Below are 19,793 nucleotides of genomic sequence, written 5' to 3' on the forward strand. Positions count from 1 at the left end.
GATGGCTTAGTGACTGAACAACAACAATCTAATATAGAACAGTGGGAGATATGTTTGAGATTTAAATATCTATTTTGAGCATCTGTAGCTACTACAATGAATAAATATCTATTTGGTACTTTGTTGATGGACTGTAATCATGTCTTCATGACAAAAGGAAACAATGTGTGTGATGAAAATCTTCATAAGCTGGAAAAACTAAATAATATCTTAAATACTATACTCACTGGGCAAGTTGTGCTTCTAGGTCTCCACAGTTTAGTTCTGCAAAGGTATTGAAACACACCAAATGAGACTAATGAGGAATGTATTTTTTATATAATTCATTGTCAACTTTTAATATTGGCCCTGGTGTGTGTGTGCCTGATAAGTTGCTCAGTTATGTCTGACTCTTTGCAACCCCATGGACTGCAGCCCACCAGGCTCCTCTGTCTATGGAATTTTCCAGTTAAGAACTAGAGTGGCTTGCCATTTCCTACTTCCGGGAATCTTCCCGACCCAGGGATTGAATCTGCATCTCTTGTGTCTCTTGTATTGGCAGGTGGGTTCTTTACCACTGTGCCACCTGGGAATCCCCATTGGCCCTGGAGTTTTCTTGAATCTATTCTTGATATATACTTTCAGATACACAACTTGAGTAGAACAAAATTTCAAAATTGGTTTACAATTCAGGTATATATTATCACAAATGCTCTTTAACAGGTTTGTGATTTTCTATGACATTATAGTGCATGCTTACGAGTTATAAAAAACGTAATTGGTATTTTTTTATTTATGGTATTTGAAGCTTCAGTATGATAATGGCCTTCTTCCATTACAACTTAATATTCTTGACACTTGGATAGCTGTTTGTAAAAGCAAAATCTCAGTCATGGTTGGATGACAAATTGAATGGTTAATTCAGTTACATAGTAAAAATTGTGCACTGTAGTATTTCTGTAAAGGAAGTAGCTCTTGCCTTTATTTTTGGTTTCTGTTATCATGATAAAAACAAACCTATGGGAATTTGTGTGATAATATTCAACGGTATAACTGCTAACAATATGTATTATCAATCACACCACAATTTGGTTTATAAATTAGAATGTACATAAAGTCTATCAACACAGTGGTAAAGAATCCGTGTGCCAGTGTAAGAGATGTAGAAAATACCAGTTCGCTCCCTGGGTCTGGAAGATCCTCTTAAGAAGGAAATACACTCAGTATTCCCGCCTGAAGAATTCCATGGGCAGAGGAACCTGGCAGGCTACAGTTCATGGAGTTGCAAAGAGTCGGACACGACTGAGCATGCATGAATGCAAAGCCTATCAAAATTTATACTGAGAGGTTCTTAGTTTCTCTAGTTAAAAAAATGTAAATCTGCTCATCAAAAACCACATTTCTGGAAGTGTTATTCTGCTCTATTTTTCAAATACTCACAATAGAGTGTGTATTTCATTGTGCAGTTTTTCATACAGTATCATCCTGGGTCCTGGTAATACTGTCATCTGTTATAGCAGCAAGCAATGGGCAATAATAATGCCCTGAGTGTAATGTTGATTAGACACATTAAACTCAGAAAAATTCAAATTTCATCAATTTCAGTAATTTACTACCACATATTCTTATCTAGTTTTGGATAAACAATTTAATTTTGAATGAAGTATGTGGAGCAATTCCTGCTTGAGAATGAAGGTAAAGATGAGAAGAACAGATTTCTTGTGTGCAGTTCAAATGGAAAGATAACTGTGTTGTGTGCTTAGTTGCTCAATCCTGTCCAACTCTTTGGGACCCCATGGACTGTTGCCACCAGGCTCCTCTGTCCATGGGGATTCTCTAGGCAAAAAAACTGGAGTGGGTTGCCATGCCCTCCTCCAGGGGATCTTCCCAACCCAGGGGTCGAACCCAGGTCTCCTGCATTGCAGGTGGATTCTTTACCATCTGAGCCACGAGGGAAGTCCAAGAATACTGGAGTGGGTAGCTCATCCCTTCTCCAGGATATCCTTCTGACCCAGGAATTGAACTTGGATCTTGCATTCCAGGCAGATTCTTTACCAGCTGAGATACCAGGGAAAGATAACTACATATTCCTAAAAAGTTATAGCTTAACCTAATTATACAGAGAAGGACGTAGCAACCCACTCCAGTATTCTTGCCTAGAGAATCCCATGGACAGAGAAGCCTGCTGGACTGCTGTTCATGGGGTCACACAGAGTCAGACACCACTGAAGCGACTTAGCATGCATGCATGCATTGGGGAAGGAAATGGCAACCCACTCCAGTATTCTTGCCTGGAGAATCCTAGAGATGGAGGAGCCTGGTGGGCTGCTGTCTGTGGGGTTGCACAGAGTGAGACACGACTGTAGCGACTTAGCAGCAGCAGCAGCCTAATTATAAGACTTCCCTGGTAAAGTAATCTGCCTGCAATGTAGGAGATCTGGGTCTGATCCCTGGGTTGGGAAGATTCCCTGGAGAAGGACAGGGCAACCCACTCCAGTATGCTTGCCTTAAGAATCCCCATGGATAGAGAAGCCTGGTGGGCTACAGTTCATGGGGTCACAAAGAGTTGGACACGACTGAGTGACTAAGCACTAAGCACACAATTATAAGTCTAATAGTTCAAAAAAATAAAATCTAAGGAATTTCCATTTGATTTTCCATTTTCATTTATGGCCTTCATGTACAGAAAAAGAGGAAAGGGTATGATATTACTCCTAGAAAAGATAATTTGGCAAAGGGAGAAATGATCAAGAATTTGTGTGGCTCCTCTACTAACCCTTGAGATAAAAGCAGGTGATGGAATTAATAAAGGCAGCTAAGAATAACGATAAATCTAGTCCATCTCCTTGTAGCTTAACTAACTTTGGCTTTCACAAACAAGAAGTTTCTAAGATTTTAGGAAGAAATAGTTAAGCTTCTTTAATCCATTCCTGAATGCTTATTTTTTCTGTGTTCACTATCAGGATGAAGAGGAGGGTCAACTGGATGCCCTTGAAGCAGACATTTTAATTTTACATTTTTAATAGTGGACAGACAGGACACATATCCCCTTACCTGACTACTCTAACACACACACACCTTGTGCGCACAACACTTAGAAACCTATAAGAATTTAGAGATCAAATTTCTTGTGCTCCAGATTTTTCCCTGACTGGCTTCTTTATATTTTCCTGCTCCTAGTTCAAGCGTTATTTCCACAGGAAGTCCATCAATGACCCTCTCCCCTTCCCCAGCCATTCTTGTTTTTGTTTTTGTTTTGTTTTTTTCCTATTGTACTCCCTAAATCGCCTATAGTGTTTTCTGCTCAGTCATTCAGTGATGCCCAACTCTTTGTGACGCTATGGATTGTAGCCCAGCAGGCTCCTCTGTCCATGACAAGAATACTGAAATGGGTTACCGTGCCCTCCAGGAGATCTTTCAAACCCAGGGATCGAAACTGCATCTCTTGCATCTCCTGAATTGGCAGGCAGATGGTTTATCTCTGCTCCACCTGGGAAGCCCCTCAACTTCTAGTACCAATTCTAAAAACTTACTATATGCCCATTGTATTACTAAAAACCATGAAATCCTTGTATTACCAGTAGATCCTGGGAAATTCATATTGCATTCTCGAAGAGGCAGAATTTCATTTACAAGAGGGACATCTAGTAATTCCACCCTGGATGGAACAGCTGCTTTCTAGACATATCTTATTAATTTCTCTTTTTGTTTCCTCCCATACACACATAATAGTCAGGCAAGAGTGAACATTGACAGTTTAGGAATCAGTGAAATAAAATGGACTGGAATGAGTGAATTTAATTCAGATGACCATTATATCTACTACTGTGGGCAAGAATCCCTTAGAAGAAATTGAGTAGCCCTCACTGTCAACAAAAGAGTCTGAAATGAAGTAGTTGGGTGCAATCTCAAAAACAACAGAATGATCTCTGTTCATTTCCAAGGCAAAACATTCACTATCACAGTATCCAATCATTAATGCTGAAGAAACTGAAATTGAATGGTTCTATGAAGACCTACAAGACCTTCTAGAATTAACAGCAAAAAAACATGTCCTTTTCATCATAGGGAACTGGAATGTAAATTAGGAAGTCAAGAGATACCTGGAGTAACAGTCAAGTTTAGCTTTGGAGTACAAAATGAAACAGGGCAAAGGCTAACAGTTTTGCCAAGAGAACGCAAAGGAACCAGAGATCAAATTGCCAACATCAGCTGGATCATTGAAAAAGCAAGAGAAATCCAGAAAAACATCTACTTCTGCTTCATTGACTATGCCAAAGCCTTTGACTCTGATCACAACAAACTGGAAAATTCTGAAAGAGATGGGAATACCAGACCACTTGACCTGCATCCTGAGAAATCTGTATGCAGGTCAAGAAGCAACAGTTAGAACTGGACATGGAACAATAGACCGGTTCCAAATTGAGAAAGGAGTATATCAAGGCTGTATATTGTCACCCTGCTTATTTAATTTAATTTATTTAACTTTAAACCATTCAAAATCCCAGACTGGATGAAGCAAAAGCTGGAATGAAGATTGCCGGGAGAAATGTCAATAATCTCAAATATGCAGATGATACCATCCTTAGGACAGAAAGTGAAGAGGGACTAAAGAGCCTCTTGATGGAGATGAAACAGGAGAGTGAAAAAGTTGGCTTAAAGCTCAACATTAAGAAAACTAAGATCATGGCATCTGGTCCCATCACTTCATAGCAAACAGATGGGGAAATAGTGAAAACAGTGACAAATTTTATTTTCTTGGGCTCCAAAAGCAATGCAGATGTTGCTGTAGACTTAAAATTAAAAGATGCTTGCTTCTTGCAAGAAAAGCTATGATAAACTTACTTTGCCAACAAAGGTTCTTCTAATCAAAGCTATGGTTTTTCCAGTAGAAATGCATGTATATGAGAGTTGGACCATAAAGAAACCTGAGCACTGAAAAACTGATGCTTTTGACCTGTGGTATTGTAGAAGACTCTTGAGAGTCCCTTAGACTTTAAGGAGACCAAATCAGTCAATCCACAAAGGAAATCAGTCCTGAATATTCATTGGAAGAACTGATGCTGAAGCTGAAACTTCAATACTTTGGCCACCTGATGTGAAGTACTGATTCATTGGTAAAGACCCTGATGCTGGGAAAGATTTGAAGGCAGGAGGAGAAGGGGACGACAGAGGATGAGCTGGTTGGATGGCGTCACTAACTTGAGTTTGAGCAAGCTCCAGGAGTTGGTGATGGACAGGGAATCCTGGCGTGCTGTACTTCATGGGATCACAAAGAGTTGGACACAAAGAGCAACTGCACTGACTGACTGATACACACGTACTGCCATCCTCCTGCCATCTTAACTCATGAGTTACAGCATCTTGATCTTCTTGCTCAGAGCAGTATTTCCACTGCCTGAAACTGGGTCTGATGTTCACCACCATAGAAGCTTGATCCATACCAAAAAGTAATCTGCAATTTAGCAGAAAGATACTTTTTTTCTCTTTGGTCCTTATAGCAATAGGAACAAGACATATTAGGAGAGTTCATTCAATTAATATATTTTGGAAGCAAATCATAATTTTGTATATCAAAATCACTTTGATATTTAACTATGTTACTATTTCAGAGATTACTTTTCATTTCTATTTAATCTTTATTTTTTTCTGGCAGGGATATCTAGTACCTACTTTTAATTCTGTCTGTCCTTTGAGCATACAATTATATTATCCAGAACAGAAGTACAGCAGAGGAGCTCCAACTTGTAAGAATCTGTCCAGTAGATAAGACGTAATTATATATTTTTTAAAATTCAAATTGTTGGCCTATTGAGTATTTGTAAAGAAAACACACCTGTAATATCACAAAATCATGAGTTGGAAAGGACCAACAAATGCTTCCAATTCTATTGCAATTCTCTCAGGACTGGCTTTACTTTCTGCTCCCTCTATTTAGTCTTATCTAATAATACTTCTCACTTACATTTTCAGCGTAAAAATATTTCAACCCTTTGGAAACTAACTTGGGAGAAGTATAAAGAATGCAGGTTTTGCACTTGAATAGAGTTTAGTTTAAATTCTGTCTCAGTCACTTACTGGCTCTATCAGGTTAGATATTAACCTCTCTGAGCTGAGTCTTGCTTTCTCAATTAAGTCCTGGATGCTCATAACTTCCAGTTATCACTTAATGAAGGTGTATTTTTATACAGCCAGATTCATAACACTCTAATAAAGATCTTGTCTTATCTCATTGCTACAGTAAGCTGTTATTTAGTGCAATGTTCTTTGTCACTCTATGACACTAAATTTTAGGTGCATACTTGGCCTATAATATCTTGATATCACTACGAAAAAATTTTGTAACTAATAATTTATGTCATGAGTAAAGAGGCTTTACAAATAGCTGTGAAGAGAAGAGAAGCAAAAATCAAAGGAGAAAAGGAAAAATATAAGCATCTGAATGCAGAGTTCCAAAGAATAGCAAGGAGAGATAAGATAGCCTTCCTCAGTGATCAGTGCAAAGAAATAGAGGAAAACAACAGAATGGGAAAGACTAGAGATCTCTTCAAGAAAATTAGAGATACAAAGGGAACATTTCATGCAAAGATGGGCTCAATAAAGGACAGAAATGGTATGGACCTAACAGAAGCAGAAGAGATTAAAAAGAGGTGGCAAGAATACACAGAAGAACTGTACAAAGAAGATCTTCATGACCCAGTTAATTACGATGGTGTGATCACTCACCTAAGAACCAGACATCCTGGAATGTGAAGTCAAGTGGGCCTTAGGAAGCATCACTATGAACAAAGCTAGTGGAGGTGATGGAATTCCAATTGAGCTATTCCAAATCCTGAAAGATGATGCTGTGACAAAGTGTTGCACTCAATATACCAGCAAATTTGGAAACCTCAGCAGTGGCCACAGGACTGGAAAAGGTCAGTTTTCATTCCAATCCCAAAGAAAGGGAATGCCAAAGAATGCTCAAACTACCACACAATTGCACTCATCTCTCACACTAGTAAAGTAATGCTCAAAATTCTCCAAGCCAGGCTTCAACAATATGTGAACCATGGACTTCCAAATATTCAAGCTGGATTTAGAAAAGGCAGAGGAACCAGAGATCAAATTGCCAACATCTGCTGGATCATCAAAAAGACAAAAAAGTTCCAGAAAAACATCTACTTCTGCTTTATTGACTATGCCAAAGCCTTTGAGTATGTGGATCACAATAAACTGTGGAAAATTCTGAAAGAGATGGGAATACCAGACCACCTGACCTGCCACTTGAGAAATCTGTATGCAGGTCAGGAAGCAACAGTTAGAACTGGACATGGAACAACAGACTGGTTCCAAATAGAAAAAGGAGTACGTCAAGGTTGTATATTGTCACCCTGCTTATTTAACTTGTATGCAGAGTACATCGTGAGAAATGCTGGACTGGAAGAAGCACATGCTGGAATCAAGATTGCCAGGAGAAATATCAATAACCTCAGATATGCAGATGACACCACCCTTAGGACATAAAGTGAAGAAGAACTAAAGAGCCTCTTGATGAAAGTGAAAGAAGAGAGTGAAAAATCTGGCTTAAAGCTCAACATTCAGAAAACTAAGATCATGGCATCTGGTCCCATCACTTCATGGCAAATAGATGGGGAAACAGTGGAAACAGTGGCTGACTTTATTCTTTTGGGCTCCAAAATCACTGCAGATGTTGACTGTAGCCATGAAATTAAAAGATACTTGGTGATTGGAAGGAAAGTTATGATCAACCTAGACAGCATATTAAAAAGCAGAGACATTACTTTACCAACAAAGGTCCTTCTAGTCAAGGCTATGGTTTCTTCAGTAGTCATGAATGGATGTGGGAGTAGGATTATAAAGAAAGCTGAACGCAAAAGAAATGATGCTTTTGAACAGTGGTGTTGGAGAAGACTCTTCAGCGTCCCTTGGACTGCAAGCACATCCAATTAGTCCATCCTAAAGCAGACCAGTCCAGGGTGTTCATTGGAAGGACTGATGTTGAAGCTGAAACTCCAATACTTTGGCCACCTGATGAGAAGAACTGACTTATTCTGGGAAAGATTGAAGGTGGGAGGAGAAGGGGATGACAGAGGGTGTAATATCTTGATATCAGATATCAGATGTAATATCTTGATATCAGATATCAGATATCAGAAGGGGATGACAGAGGATGAGATGGCTGGATGGACTTGAATTTGGGTAAACTCCAGGAGTTGATAATGGACAGGGAGGTCTGGTATGCTGCAGTTCATGGAGTCTCAAAGAGTCAGACATGACTGAGCACCTGAACTGAACTGAACTGAAAGTTACTTGAAAATATTATGGACCTTAAAGTATATTTAGTATCTCAACACACAAAGATTCACAGAAGAGTTGGACATACCAAAGTCAGTTTTTAATTTTGTACTGCATCTGTGAAGGAACTATAACTCTGTTGATTATTTCTTCTATGCCTTAAGTTCAGCATCTATAATAAAGTGGAAATTTCAGTAGTTTAAGAGTATGAAAGAGAATGTACTCACGATTCAACTACATCCATAAAAATACCAAAGTTTGAATGCAGCAAGTATTCTACAAATGCTGAACAGATATATTTTGTCAACTACAGAGGAGAAAAAGAATTAATGTGTAAGTATACAAATAAGCCTTCTGTAGTTATTTACTACAGAAAATTTAAGTTACACTCTATAGTATGTTGAATATATCCTCCAAATGTTCATGTCTATCTAGAAACTCAGAACCTGACATTTATGGAAATCAGGGCATTTGTAGATATAACTAGTTAAAGATCTTGTGATGAAATCATCTTGGATTTAAGGTTCAAGTCATTTAATCCAATGACTGGTGTTCTTATAAGAAGAGGAGAGAATAGAGAGATACACACAGAGAGGGAGGCCACATAAAGGTGGAAACAGAGTTTGAAGTTATGCTGCCAGACGTAGATGATTATGGTATTCATACAATCAGGCGGAAAACGAATTCAGTTATGTCAATAGATAGAACTATTTGCATTGAATGAATGAATGAATAAATAAATAAAACAAAAAGGTGATTTTGAACATGGATCAGCATGAAACAATTATTTTATAAATTAATATTAAATCTTTGTCACAGAGGAAAGAACATTGTTACTAAGAAGCAAATGATTTAACAGTATTAGTAATGACTAGGTTATAGAGTGTTTCTTAAATTCTTGTTTCTTTTTAGATAAGTATAATGTTCTAATCAAATAAATCCTACGTTTCATGTTATTTCAAGGCCTAGCTCAAATCCTGTGTTTTACTTGCAGCTCACTGAGCTCTTATTTCCACTGAAATCTTTTGTAATTAATGACTTGTTCAGCGATGACAAACGGGTTTCATCTTAAATCAACTGCCATCAACTGGTAAGTTAGCTGAAGTGTTGTCCTCAGGAGAATTCTTAGAGCAAGTTCTGGTCTAGTGGAAGAGAGAACCATGATAGATCATTGATAGATTCATTGTCCTTCATGGGCAAGGAAGGGGAGTAGGGGGACATTGGGTCCAGAGTCATATTTGACAACAAGAGTGCTAGTATTTTTACTTTTATAGCAATTATTTTTCACCAAATCCAGATCTAGAGTATACATTTAATATTGAGTATCTTACTTTAATTTATATCCTATATCTTCAAGTATACTGTAATATTCTTATAGTCAAAAATCATATATACTTTACGTCTATAGCATAGGTTCAGTCATACCTTGCAAAATAGGCATTTGCTGATAACAAAATGACTTTTTTAGATTTTACTCATATTACTATTATTCATAAAAGTGAAAGTGAAGTCGCTCAGTTGCGTCCAACCCTCAGCGGCCCCAGGGACTGCAGCCCACCAGGGTCCCCCGTCCCGGGGATTCTCCAGGCAAGAACACTGGAGTGGGTTGCATAAACAATATCTCAGAAGATTATTAATATTAAACCATTCTAAAGTAACTTTAGAATGCTTACTTAACGTATATGCAGAGTACATCACGAGAAATGCCCAGCTGGATGAAGCACAAGCTGGAATCAAGATTGCTGGGAGAAATATCAATAATCTAGGTATGCAGATAATACCACAACTCACGGCAGAAAGCAAAGAAGAACTAAAGAGCCTCTTGATGAAAGTGAATGAGGAGAGTGAAAAAGTTGGCTTAAAACTCAACATTCAGAAAACTAAGATCGTGGTATCCGGTCCCATGCCTTCATGTCAAATAGATGGGGAAACAATGAAAACAGTGGCTGCCTTTATTTTTTTGGACTCCAAAATCACTGCAGATGGTGACTGCAGCCATGAAATTAAAAGACTCTTGCTCCTTGGATGAAAAGCTATGACCAACCTAGAGAGCATATTAAGAAGTCCATCTAGTCAAAGCTATGGTTTTTCCAATAGTCATGTGTAGATGTGAGAGTTGGACTATAAAGAAAGCTGAGCACTGAAGAATGATGCTTTTGAACTGTGGTGGTAGAGAAGACTCTTGAGAGTCCCTTGAACTGCAAGGAGATCCAACCAGTCCATCCTAAAGGAAATCAGTCCTGAATATTCATTGGAGGGACTGATGATGCTGAATCTGGAACTCCAATACTTTGGCTACCTGATGCAAAGAACTGACTCATTTGAAAAGATCCTGATGTTGGGAAAGATTGAAGGAGGGAAGAGAAGGGGACAACAGAGGATAAGATGATTGGATGGCATTACCAACTCGATGGACAAAAATTTGAGTAAGCTCCGGGAGTTGATGATGGACAGGGAATCCTGGCATGCTGCAGACCATGGGGTCGCAAAGAGTCGGACAGAACTGTGTGACTTAACTGAACTGAAAGAAACGTTACTACATAAGCTCTCAATTTCAGGTAAATGTGTTGACTTCATCAATTCCAGGTTCAAATTAAACATCAGTAAATCGATAATATTTCAAAATTAAATATATGCCTGCCAAATAATATTATTTGTATAATATTATCTGTTACAATAATGGAACAAACAGAAGATAAAGAAAACAAGCATTCAAAAATAGATTTAAGCTTTTTAAAATTCTAAATATACATCTTTTAAAAATATATTATATATATTTAGTATGCCCTACAATTTCTATCCCTTTTTCAGTAGACTGCATCTTCTTATACCTAGTAAGTGCTGAAGAAATCCATGTCGATTAGTTTAGTTACATTAAAGAAATAGTTCCATTTTATATTCCCTCCTGCTTAGCAAATGTATTTATCATATTCCATAACAGCTCACAGTTTGTTATACATTAACTGCTCATTCTCTGTGCCAATAAGACTGTGTTGGAACAGCAAATGAATTTGGTACGTTCATTTAAATGATTCTGCAAACCACAGGCTACTCAGTTGTCTAATGATAAGAGAGTCTCAAAGCCACCTGATCACCATTATACTCCCTTATTTTTTTGGACTAGCATGATCAATACTGTCAGGATCTCAACACAGAGAAGAATGAGAAGGAAAAGTTTACCTCAGACATAATCATGAAAAGGGGCTTTATTAATTCAGGCACCAATGGTGATGTGGCTAGATTGGAAGGAGAATGGAATATAGGATTTGAAGTGCTTTATCTGCTCCAAGACCAATGCTGGTTTTGGCACTTCTTTCACTCTAGTGAGTTGCAAAAAAACAAGCAGGTGCTAGCAATCTGAGAGACCACATGCCAGCTACAGCTGCTTCAAACTGATTCAATTACATCTGCCTGAATAGTCCCAGGACATCAAACCAGTTGAAGAGATCTATAGGTTGCAAGGAGACCTTGTCTATCCTAAGACAACCACCTGCAAATCTCCACGTTTGGATAAACGTGATCATTCTGTCCCTAGGCACAGGAAAACAGACTGGAGTTGGGGGTGGGGGGGAAGGGGAATGTGATTTTAATTCACTTTAAAATTAAAAATTGGTTGGAGAGAGAACACAAAAGGTCCCTTTGAATTTTCATCTTTAAAATCTGAGAGTAGCTGAGGTCTTACGGAGACTTTGAAACAGTCTGATTCTGTGATAACATTTCCCAAATCATTGGGTTCAGTGCATTTACAGAACATGCTCTTGGGATCTGGACTTCGCTCCAAACCTTGTTTGTACAAAAAGGGGCCAAGCAGCTGGGAAATTCTGGAGTGGAGTGTGTCCTCATTAGTTCCCATCTGCCACCAGAACTCAGCTCATGGCAAGTTTGGCTAAGTCCTGGTGTACTCAGGTCCAAATGTGGGTCAGTTTTAATTACACTATACAGAATTCTGTGTGCAGTTTTTAAATCCTTATTATACAGCACAGAGGAATGGGCAGCTCTCCAGCTAATCAATTTTTTAAAAGTACATATATAAAAATTTTAAACCAGGCTAGACAACAGTGGGTGGAAAAAAAAATCTTATAAATGAGTACAAGGGTTACTTAAGAGAATTATTAGTGAAATCGGGTCATGAGCAAGTCTGCTTTAAGACTTCAAAGTGAGGACAAACTGTTACAATGGTAAGATAGAAAACTTAAAATGAGGTGCACAATGCCCCTTGCTCCTCCATGTAAATGAGTAACAACAAGGCTGTGACCAGTTTATCGTAAATACCTACGGCAACATTGGCTTTCACATAAGCAGAGATATTCCTTATTTTGTTATTCTTTACACTTATTTCTTTTCAAGGAATAACTCATGGTAGATATTGTAAAAAATGGGGAAAAATCATAAACTACCTGTTAAGAGTGAAAACAAAGATGAAGGAGAGGAGAGAGAGAGAGACAAGGAAAGCAGAGTGCACATGTGTTGAGAAGCCGACTCTGAGCATGACTTGGCTCTCGATGCCACCCACACAAACTGGGGCCAGAATCAACCCATGCAGTCTATGTTCAGAATCCGTCCTATCCAAAAGCTTCATCAGATGCAGAAGAGCTAAAACACAGCCTTCAAAGACAACTGTCAGCAAAAAATTCAGGAGTGAAGATGTAGGCAGTCAATGCTGGACATTTATACAATAGCATAATGCACCATTTTTGATGGATAAAATGTCCTTTGGCACAAACCTTAATGACAGAAAAAAAAATCCCTTAAATGCTCAGAGTATTTTGGGGGCTTTTGACTGAGTTGTTAGGAAACTGATACATTTAAAAGGCAGGACTGAATTTTGGGTTCAAGTACTACCATTTCACATTTACTGTCAGTATGATCTTGGACAAATTGCTTCTTCTTTCTGTGTGTAAGGTTTTTTTTTTTTTTTTCCCCACCTGTAAAATGGGCAAAACAGCATCTACCTAACAGATTGTTGAAAGAATTATCAAATATATATATAATATACATAATAATATATATAAATACATATATACATATATATATGTATATATATATCCCTGGGTTGGGAAGATTTCCCTAGAGAAAGGAATGGCTACCCACTCCAGTATTATTCTTGCCTGGAGAATTCCATGGACAAAGGAGTCTGGCGAGCTACAATCTAATGGGTCACAAAGAGTCGGATGCTCCTGAGCAACTAACACAACATATCTATATATAAACATTTCCCTGGAATATAAATGTCACTCTGTATTGGTATACACTCCTTGAGTTGAGTTTCACTCCTTGGATGAAAAGCTATGACCAACCTAGACAGCACATTAAAATCAGAGGCATTACTTTGCCAACAAAGTTCCATCTAGTCACAGCTATGGTTTTTCCAGTAGTCATGTTCTAATGTGAGAGTTGAACCATAAAGAAAGCTGAGCGCCAAAGATCTGATGCTTTTGAACTGTGGTGTTAGAGAAGACTCTTTAGAGTCTCTTGCACTGCAAGGAGATCAAACCAGTCAATCCTAAAGTAAATCAACCCTGAAAATTCATTGGAAGGACTGATGCTGAAGCTGAAACTCCAATACTTTGGCCACCTGATGAGAAGAGCTGACTCACTGGAAAAGACCCTGATGTTGGAAAAGATTGAAGGCAGGAGGAGAAGGAGTCGACAGAGGATGAGATGGTTGGATGGCATCATGGATTCAATGGACATGAGTTTGAGCAAGCTCTAGGGGTTGGTGATGGATAGGGAAGCCTGGTGTGCTGCAGTCCATGGGGTCGCAAAGAGTCGGACATGACTGAGCAACTGAACTGAACTACCCATTATACTGTGTAACCCTGACAAGTACATGAACTTTTCTGAGCTTATTTTCTCATCATGGATAAAACAAAGATATTAAATAGATAACTATTAAGATCCCTTCAAGTTCTAACCCTATGTGATTTTTAGAATTTCTTCTAAAAGAAATTAGAGGTAATTAGATAGAACTTTTAGAACAATCAATGTGACAATGTCCAGACCAAGATACTTGCTCTCAGGCAAGTAGGTGATCTTCCTTCAGCATCTAAGTTGTAGTAGTGGTGGGGATAGTGTTGGAAATAATAGTAGTTGGGCTAAGATTTATTCAGCATTTGCTATATATCAACCACTGAACTAAGAATTTTACATGTGTTGTTATATCTAACTCAACACAGAAATATATAATGTAGATACTACTATTTTTCCAATTTTCCAAAGGACTAACAAAGCAAACAAACAAACAAAAAATTAGGTTAAGTTGACTGGGTCTATACTAATAAGTGTTGAAGACAAAAGGAGCTCTGTTGACATATCTCTGTATGCTCTTTGAGAGCACGGACACTGTTTTATCTATTTAGCCTAACTCAGTGTCTAACAAATGGTACGTATTCAATTATTGTGTGGAATAAAAGAAAGGAAGGAAATGAGGGAGGGAGGGAGAAAAGGAAGGGGAGAGAGAAAGAAATTATATCTAGACATGCTATGTCCTCAATAAATATTTCTTCCTTTAACCCTTTCTTTCTTTAACCCTGAAATCACAGGGAAATCTGCAGTAATGTTCAGGAATCCTAGGGTTTAGTGATCTTTCCCTCCTGAGTATTCCAAACTGTAATTCCTAGTACAGGTCACTGAAGCATCTGCTATCATCTGGTTTAGTATTCTAGCTAATAGATAGTTTTGGTTCTCTCTCAATTCTAACATTAGTCTAACAAAAGAATATAGTTGATTCTACCACACTAAGTTTCTGGAAAAAAAGAATGTCCCTGATATTGGTCTCTCACCCACTGGTGTAAACTAAAATGAAAGAAAAGCTATTCCCAGAGGAAACAGCTTGTGTACTTCCAAACCTAATAGTACACATGAATATCATCAACCAGAATTTGAGATGCCTAAGAAAGATGTTTTGATGCAGATAAAGGGATCACTTTGCTACTTCTGCCATTGTTATAGGACCGCCTCGTGCCATACAGAATGGAACTTTAGAGGGGCGTTAACTAAAGCAGGTCATGACAAACACTACTTTGACTCTACTTCTACTTGGCTTTTTCTTCATTTATTTACAATTAGAATTCAGTGAATAACAGAAACCATAATTATAAACATGTGTACAGTAAATACAGGGCCCACTACTTATGTTTAGGAAAACACAAATTTTTAAATGTGATCTGATCTACCCGATCCTAAGAAAGCCTGCATAGTTTGTGTTTTCAGTGAGATAGTGATAGGGTCGGGGTAGGAGAGTTTGGGGGAGAAAATGATTGCTTAGGAAAGCCATAGCATTGCTCACACAACACAGAATTTTATTTACATCTATGCTGAAAACATTTTCTAGGTGATTAGTGACTTAGTCATCGAATACCTCAGCATTCTGTGTAAAAGAGGGATAATGTAAAGACTTCTCATAGTCAGCACAATGAATGCAAAGTATATTGCAAATAGTGTTATGGCAATTCTTGATTGTGTTGAGTATCAATTCTTATATATTCATTTCTCATTTTAAGGAAAGAATTTATCAGTAGTCTCATCTCCATCTCATTCACAGTGTGAGAGCTAAAGGAAGTACATGAAGACCATCCAAAATATGAAGCAAATAACAAGTTTCTAGGCCTCTATTCTTTCAGAAATGTTTTATTTATACATGCATTCATTCAACATTTACTTACCACCTAGTATGTACAAGGCATTGTATTAAGAGACTGTGGAAAACCATACACTTAGCTCAGTACCTATGTGTCTTACTCCCAAAGAGGTCAATTAAATTCATATTATGGTAGTTAAAAAAAAAAAAAAAACCAGATTTAAACAGGTCAATAAAAGAAGATACACAAGCTCTAAGATTTTATGTTATGAAATACCAATAGAAACTCGTAAGCATTTTTAAAAAGACTAATGCAAGTTATTTGAATAAGTTTTCAATATCAGGAATTTGGTACTACCAAATAAATTAATTAAATGCTTTGTATATTGAGTTGCCGCTTTTTATATTATATTTATAGAACTTTAGCTAACTAGTACAGGATATAGTTCATATTAGCTTGTCTATGTTAAAAATATAGATACTTGTCAGAAACCTTGTAGAGCTGTTATCTAAAAGAAACATCACTAACAGAAATGCTTAGGAAAAAACATCAAGTGACTAGGATTTGATAAAGGATTTCTTTTGTGGCTCAGCTGGTAAAGAATCTGCCTGCAATGCGAGAGACCTGGCTTTGATCCCTGGGTTGGGAAGATCCCTGGAGAAGAGAAAGGCTACCCACTCCAGTATTCTGGCCTGGAGAATTCCATGGACTGTATAGTCCATGCGGTCCGACACGCAAAGAGTCGGACACAACTGAGCGACTTTCACTTTCAATTTCAGGATTTGATAAAACTAAAGGATGATATTCCAGTCTTAAATTTTACATCTGGATTTTAGTTCCTCTTCAAAGATAATTATCTAATTTTTCCTTATTTTCTCTCTCACTTCCACTCAGCTGCAATGGAGACACATGCACAAATCAAGAAATCATCTTGAATTTTCTTAATATCACTTAAATTTTCTGAATATGCCCCATGTGTCCACTAATAGCCAAATGCTTTCAAATCTGTTCAGCTAAATGGATCAATAACTACATCCAGCCTCACATAGTGGGGTTGCCAACATAGTGAAACTGAGCCAAACAGAAAATGTCTCTATGAGGACAAAAATTATTATCAACCCAGTTATCTTGAGAGATCCACTCTCCCCAGGTATTCTTTGGAGAACTTAGCATACACATTATCTAGGGCAGTCAACAGTTGCTAAGAAAATATTTGAGACTGAGAACAAAGAATTTGGATAAAATATTTGGGAACTAGAATCAATGAGTTTTATAATAAACCAGTGTAATAGCTCAAGGACTACATCAAGCAAGAATCTTTCAAACTTGGAGGACACAAAATATGTAACAGCACAAGCAAACTGCTAACAAGCTTCTCTGTGCACTCAATCATATGACACAGCTGCAAACAACAATTGAGCAGGTGCAACCAAGCTTTTGAGAATTCCTGCCTGTTGCCCAGAAACCACACCACCACACAGTTGAGGTTTTCAAACAGGTGCAAACATTTTTTTTTCCCATTACTCTAGTACTTGAGACAGTGCAGCAGACAGGAAGTACATCTGCAACTACTCCTTACCTAAAGCAGCCAGCACAGAAAATAAACTCAAAAGTGACACAAAAAAGTTTTAACATAAAACAATAGTGTCAAAAACAGTAGTTTTGCAAGTCTCTGATCCCACATCAGGAGCCGCTTTAATAGAACAGTTCCATAAAACAGTTTCTAATCTTTCCATTAGATGAATGCTTTGTAACTGAAATTATTCTGCTTCATCAAATCTTAGAAATGTTTATTTGATTCTTACAATAGAGTGAAATGCAAGGTATGTATAAAATGTAATATCCTTTGATGCTTGCCAATATTTGAAGGTACTCAAAAATTAACATTTTCACATTATGAAATCTGTAAGCAATTTTAATGCCCCCAAATGTAATCACTTACCAGCTAATATGTCGATTAACATAACTATAGGTAATTCACATACATACCTGTGCAGCTATGGGGCACAGACAGACTTGCAGTTTATCAGGTACTCTGAAATGTAAAACAAATATATTTTGTAAGTAAAAATAATTTTTGAAGTGGAGCCAGTATTTATGCTGAGACAATTTCTGCAGAGAAGTAGAAAAGATTGTAGTCCTTAAACAAGTGGGCTATTTTATATCTGAATTTTCTCCATAGGATATTTCAGTTCACCTTAAATTCATACGTGTGAGTATATGCACACACAGCTTCCGGAACAGTGTGATCAAAAACAAGTACCAGCAAGGGACTAAGACTCACCACGGTCTCTGAAATGAAAATATGTTTACCAGAGGATGAAACAAACACTTAAAATTGATTTTTTTCTTTGGTGTTGTTCCATGACTATGGCCTTCCTAATACAAATACGACTGCTACTCAGATTCATCAACGCTCAGTTTGGACTGGTGAGGAAGAAAGGTGCTTTTGTAGAGCAGTCCACAGAAATGCATAAATAAATAAAAATAAGCTCTATGCTCATTAACTTCAAGTTACAACAGCAAATAGAAATGAGATTTCTATAAGAGGAAATGCTAAAGCCACATTAGATATGATGCCTCAGTGCAACACAGTAAGAAAACTGCCATCGAAGTAGGTATTGGAAAGAAGTCCAGCTTAAACAAAGTATGCAGAGTTTACAATTAGACCCAAAAAATATCTGCATGAAGGTGGAAACTGTATTGCAAAATGCAGCCTCTGAACTACTGTGACCTTAAACATATTCATAATCTCTCTGAAAGCAAACTAAAATATTTAATCTCTATACCTCTGAACATAGTTGATGATAGGAACATATTAAAGTCATTAAGTTTAGTTGATAAAACTTGCTTAAAAGTGTGAAAAAAATAATCAATTTGTATTATGACAGTGAAACACCTCTTCATACACTTCTGAGGGGAGTATGAATTGCTAACATTTTTCTGTTAAACTATTGAGTAATATGATTAAGAATTTAAAATTCAGAATCTCTCATTCTACAGTAATTTTAATTCTAAAATTCTACCTTACATAACTGAACATCAACAGAGATTTATGTTAGCAAAAAAATAAAACTAACCTAGCTAAGCTAAATTTTCCACAGTAGAAAAATAAAGTATAGCACATCCATATAAAGAAATATTTTGAAACTATCTGCAGGGTAGTTTGTGGTTCTAAAGTATGTTATAAACACACAGAGTACCAATTGTATGGACATAATAGAATTTGTGTGGCTGAGAGAAAAAATAAGAACACGAAAAATTAAATGATTACATTTGGATAATAAGATTACGCATGATGTTAATTTTTCTTTTTACTTTCACACATAGTTAACCACTACAATAGACATGACTTTTATAATAAGAAAAACACTAGTTGTCAGAGAAGGGTAAAGGGAAAAAGTTTTAGAGTGCCATATGGAAATGATAAATCTAACCTTCATATGTGAAATAAATTAACTCAGTCGCACATGAAATCCACTAAGAATACCTACAGTGAAAAACACATCCTCCCTGGTTCCTCATAGGGGTACAGCCGGGGTCTCTTTTATCCCATTGCTTTAGAATATAAACCAGTAATTTGATAACACATTTTTTAATCATCTTAGTAAAACTTTCTTAATTATGCAGAGTGAAATGATGGCAAGAACAATTTAGGACTGCAAATCTGTTCAACCTATTACAAACTAATTTATTTAATAAGTCAACAATATTTAGTGAGCATCTATTGCATGCGAAGTACTGTTCATTATATTTTAAAAGATAAATTAGAAAACACCTCATAGAGCTAACAATTTAAAAGGACTTTTAAAATTAATGCATTTCTTTTGCTGTTTCTCATACAGGGTTATCGTTACCATCTTTCTAAATTCCATATATATGCGTTAGTATACTGTATTGGTGTTTTTCTTTCTGGCTTACTTCACTCTGTATAAT

General features: G+C 37.1%; 1 protein-coding gene across 5 annotated transcripts in view; it reads right to left on the minus strand.

The window, feature by feature from the left end:
* Positions 1-19,793, minus strand: part of ZBTB20 (zinc finger and BTB domain containing 20) — an 819,533-nt gene that overhangs the window by 618,549 nt on the left and 181,191 nt on the right. For all 5 annotated transcript variants that reach the window (XM_027525147.1, XM_027524738.1, XM_027525072.1 and 2 more), the window contains exon 3: positions 17,847-17,892. The gene's annotated coding sequence lies outside the window, so the exon portion shown is untranslated. The remainder of the gene's footprint in view (positions 1-17,846; positions 17,893-19,793) is intronic.

The sequence above is a fragment of the Bos indicus x Bos taurus genome, chromosome 1 (genome assembly GCF_003369695.1).
Source record: "Bos indicus x Bos taurus breed Angus x Brahman F1 hybrid chromosome 1, Bos_hybrid_MaternalHap_v2.0, whole genome shotgun sequence".
Lineage (NCBI taxonomy): Eukaryota > Metazoa > Chordata > Mammalia > Artiodactyla > Bovidae > Bos > Bos indicus x Bos taurus.